A 4,535-nucleotide genomic window follows, 5' to 3' on the forward strand; every position below is an offset into this window, starting at 1 on the left:
CTCCGTCACTGAAGCAAGCAAGCCTCCCTGTTCACATCAGCTGCCTGGCTGCCGGCCACCATCTTGACTGCCAGTTAATTTGCATATCTCGGCCCTACTCTGTGAGTGACAGGGGGATTAGCCAATGGGAAGGGTAGCAGAGTGACACTAATTACCATGTTTCTCTTTTATTAGTGTAGATATCTCTATCCTTATGTTTTATATGTGTCTCCTGTGAACAACATATAGTTGAGTTGATGTTTTTTAATCCATGACATTCTTTGTCTTTTCACTGTGGCATTTTTTATACATTTATACTTAGTATTAATACTGATAGTATTTTGGTTTAAACTTCCTACCTTCTTTGTCCTGCAAATTCTAGTTTCTTTTTCTTTCCTTTATTGTCTCCTTTTGAGGACTCTAGGAAAAGACCCTCAGAACTGAGGCCTGAGCTCCCTGCACCCTGGCTACAACTGGTAAAACCCACAAGTACATATTGAGCTAATGGATTCCTCTGCAGAGAGGATTACCCAAAAGATGGTTAGTGTGTGGCTGACAGAAAGTGGAACCAGGACGTACACAAGGGAACCAGTAACCTTGTCTACTCCTGAGAGAAACCTGGACTCTTTGGGTTGGGCTTTGCATAGAATAAAAAAATAAGGAGCTGAAAACATTAGCACATTTCCTGTGCTGACCTGGGTGGGGACAAGTGTATCTGGGGGAGAGCAATGTTCTCAGTGCCCACACAAGGTGGACGTCAAAGAGGTGCAGAACCAGATCACAGCTCCAGTCAAACTGCGCTCCTCTCCATCACAGGCCATCCGATCCCTTTGTTTGGATTGCAGCCTCATCAATGACTTCCTCACCCACTTCTGTCCCCTCACAAGACAGTACCTCTGCTTAACAGAGAACAGAAGCAGCTAGACCTCAGCTCCTTGACACCTGTCTTCAGCTGTCCTTACCCTTTTTGCTTCCATCTCAGAGAAAAAACATTCCCCTCCCGCTTCCAAAGTGACCACTCAGTCTATACTCCTGACCCATAACTGAATTCAGTTATTTCTCAATCCTGCTCCTTCCCCAGCCAAAAGCACACTAAAGTCTCTATCCTAAATTATCATAGGTTTCCCACTTTCCCCTTAGCCACTGTTGTATTTAACTTTGGACAAAAGTAATCATTATCTAACTCTACTTTCTTACATTATTCCTCATCCGATCCATCTTTATCAGCTACCAAGTCTTATCATTTTATCCTAAAATTTTCTCTGGAATTCCTTTTCTCCTCTGCTTCGGGTTCCTTACTCTGTATGCATCATTGGGCAAATTCTTTAACTCTATAAGCTCCCGTTTCTTTATTTTAAGTAGGGACAAGTTTCTTGTGACAAATATGACAACTTAAGATAAATTGCCCAGCACAGTACTAGCCCATAGTAAGTGCTTAAAAATATAATGCTAGTTCCTTATCCTTGTCTTTTGGCAAATTCCATTCTCTGTAATGTCTCCTAAGTGATGTTCCCAAATAAAGGAACTGACCTTGTTGCTTCTTTGCAGTGTGCAGGGCTCCTGTTGACCACAGAACAAAGTCGGAATTCTAACACATTCTCTCTAATCTAATCATGTGCCTCCAACATTACGTCACAGGCACGCTCCTGCTACAGGTGGGCGACAGGCTCTTCCATGGGAATTCGAGAAAAGCATTTCAAGGATCCACACACGGGAGATGGTGATACGGCAAGGTGGCTTATTGGTGATGGCTGCCCCTGAGCTTCCCACGTCCCATTTCCCTCTGTCCCGCCCTGGGAAAAGTCCAACCATGCTTCAGCATGGCTGAAATAAAAATCAGCGAACAGAATTTCTGCTTTATAGTCCTCAGAAGCCTTTGTGGTCTGTGGGCCCTGGTGGCCGCTAGATCTGCATGGTGCGGGTCCTGAGAAAGAGAGAGATTCATCTAAAATTATGTAGTCTCAGGCTTGGGATGAACCAGAAGCGTTTAAAAATAGCCAATCAGCTTCCCAATCTTTTTCAGACTTCTGATGGTGTTCACACCCTGATGAATGATCCCTTTCCCAGGTTATGCAGAAACTGAGGCACAATGAGATTGAGCAATTTATCCAAGGTGACACACTCTAACACGCCAGCGGGCATCGGGGCACCTCTAACACTTAGAATCAAAACCTGGTGTTCCTGGGAACTCGGCAGTGCTCCAATTGCTGTTAGGGGTATGCAGGGAACCACTTTTCTTAACATCTAGTGAGTCCATCAGTATGACTGGGCTGTAGCTCTCCTGAAGTCACCAGCCTCCTTCAAGACTTCACCTCCAAGTTGTGCTTGTCTAGGAACGAAGGATGGATGGTGAGCTGCGAAGGAAACTGGAAAGACTATTTAAAAATTAAGGGGGCACCTGGATTTGAACCAGGGACCTCTTGATCTGCAGTCAAATGCTCTACCCCTGAGCTATACCCCCTCAGATATTAATGTAGCCTAATTGATGCCTTCCATCTGAGTGGTAACACTGGGCTCTGCAAAATTAAGTACTGCTCCCTTCCAGGACTGACTTTATGAAGCTGCCAGACCAGCTCATAATAAGACACCTTCCCTCAGCTCTGCAGCTTCTAAGCCTCAGTTCCTGGGTGTGGTCATCAGAGAGGAAAAAATGAGAGAAGCTGCCTGTTGAAACCCCCAAACATTTCCCATCGCTTTTTTTTGTTTTAGCCCACGAGCAGCCCAACCATCTCCAAAACTACCCACCTATCTGGACTCCCAGTCCTTCACCTTTCTTCCTCCAGGGAAGACAGAAATGGGCTCGAATTCAGACAGTGTCACGGAGCTCCAACACTTGGCTGTGGAGGAGCAACACTGCAGAATCTAGGTTTCCCTTGTTGGAGTTGCTAAGCTGGCCTTTTGGCCATTGAGGCTGAAGCAAGTGTATGGGTGAGTTCTGGTATGGAGAAACCAGCTCCCCAGAGGGAAATGTCAACCCTGTGAGAAGAACTGGATGCTATGGTTTGTCTCCATAGGTCTGACCACCACTCCACCGTGCCAAGCTGTTTCGGTGGGAAGGTGAGATAACAATTTAGGTTGCCCATTTACTGTTTGTTCCTTCAAAATCTGCTGTATCTGCAGCTCTCTTCTGCTGCCCTGGAAAAGCCCAGCAAAATTCTGCAGGAGAGTCACTGCCTTCTCTTTGAGGACCCAAAAGAGTTGGACAAATGAGATATATAAAGAAGGGGAAACACCGGATATCAGAAAGCAGTTGTGCAAGGGCTAATTTCAGGAAGGATCTAATTGTAAGAATTCTAATTTCAGGAAGGATCATAATTGGCATGGCTGAAAGGAAACGGGAATATGAGCAACAGCTCTGAATAGGAAAACCAAAGGAGTAGGGGGCACCCGGATTTGAACCGGGGACCTCTTGATCTGCAGTCAAATGCTCTACCCCTGAGCTATACCCCCTTACCTGTTATGCATCTGTAATTAAATACCTTTTCACCTGTGTTGCAACACCCACATCTATGCACTGACATTTCTATTAATTCTTGGAAAGCTCTGGAGATGTGAAAATTTTGCCTTACAGCAAAATTAGCCAGTACCTTTTAGCCCCCAGAAAACTTCTCTGCTTACAATCTTTCAATCTCATCTTTCGTAGTACCACTTTAAAGGCACCTGTTTGGAAATTCGTTGCTAAGAGATGAACCATCCTTCCTTCCGCTCTTGGTAAACTCGGTCTATTTTAAACCTGCCTGCAGCACTCTCTCCCTGCTCCTCTCTCCTCCCCTACACCACAGGTTGGATTGGGAGTTTTGTGGCCCATCTCCTTCTTTGCTCTTTTTTCTTCTCACTACATCTACTTCTTGGCTTTTGACAGTGTCTTCAATGAATCTAGGAAGCCCCAGCAAATTATTATTATTTTTATTATTATTTGATCCTTACCCAAGGATATGTTTTATTAATTTTAGAGGGAGAGAAATATCGACGTGAGAAAGAAACATCCATCAGCTGCCTCCTGCACATGGCCTAACCAGGATTGAACCCGCAACCTAGGTATGTGCCCTGACAGGGAACTGACCCCACAACCTTCTTGGTGTATGGGGACGACACTACAACCAGCTGAGCCATCCGGTCAGGGCCCAGACAAATTATTTGAGTAATTTGGCCTAAGAGGCCACAACCCCCGTCCTGGAGCCCAGGAAGCTACCCAGCTGTCCCAAGAGACCTCAGACCAGAAGGTCAGCACTGCTGAAGCAGCAGGGGCTGTGGAGGATCCAAGCCCAGAGATGTCTCTGCCAGACGAACGCTGCTCTGAGGCGCAGCAGTGCAGACCTAGAAAGTGAGCAAGCCCTTGCCAACTGGCAGGAACATCGGAGGCATCAGTGAAATAAAAAGGCCACATAGACCCCAAAGGGCAGAGAAAAGATACCCGCCCAAAGGGGCACAGGAGGCCCACGTCCTCCCAACCCTGTCCCTCAGTGGTTCCCGTGCAGCCGTCAGGTACTTGGCTGAGGACCTACGGGAGTGGCAGCTAAGCGGAGTGGTCGTTTTCCGTCAGCTTTTCCACCAGC

The 4,535-nt window shown here is 46.3% G+C and overlaps 1 long non-coding RNA gene and 2 other non-coding genes across 3 annotated transcripts in view; 1 reads left to right on the forward strand and 2 right to left on the reverse strand.

Annotated features, from left to right (window-relative positions):
- LOC107185195 overlaps positions 1-636 on the forward strand; it is a 3,036-nt gene extending 2,400 nt beyond the window's left edge. The window contains exon 2 of the long non-coding RNA XR_001516113.1: positions 396-636. This is a non-coding gene — a long non-coding RNA (uncharacterized LOC107185195). The remainder of the gene's footprint in view (positions 1-395) is intronic.
- Positions 637-2,368: 1,732 nt separating this feature from the next.
- Positions 2,369-2,440, reverse strand: TRNAC-GCA. The gene has a single exon. It is a non-coding gene; the product is annotated as a tRNA-Cys (tRNA).
- Positions 2,441-3,357: 917 nt separating this feature from the next.
- Positions 3,358-3,429, reverse strand: TRNAC-GCA. Its single transcript has one exon. It is a non-coding gene; the product is annotated as a tRNA-Cys (tRNA).
- Between the last annotated feature and the right edge of the window lie 1,106 nt (positions 3,430-4,535).

The sequence above is a fragment of the Myotis davidii genome, unplaced genomic scaffold (genome assembly GCF_000327345.1).
Source record: "Myotis davidii unplaced genomic scaffold, ASM32734v1 scaffold49, whole genome shotgun sequence".
Classification (NCBI taxonomy): domain Eukaryota; kingdom Metazoa; phylum Chordata; class Mammalia; order Chiroptera; family Vespertilionidae; genus Myotis; species Myotis davidii.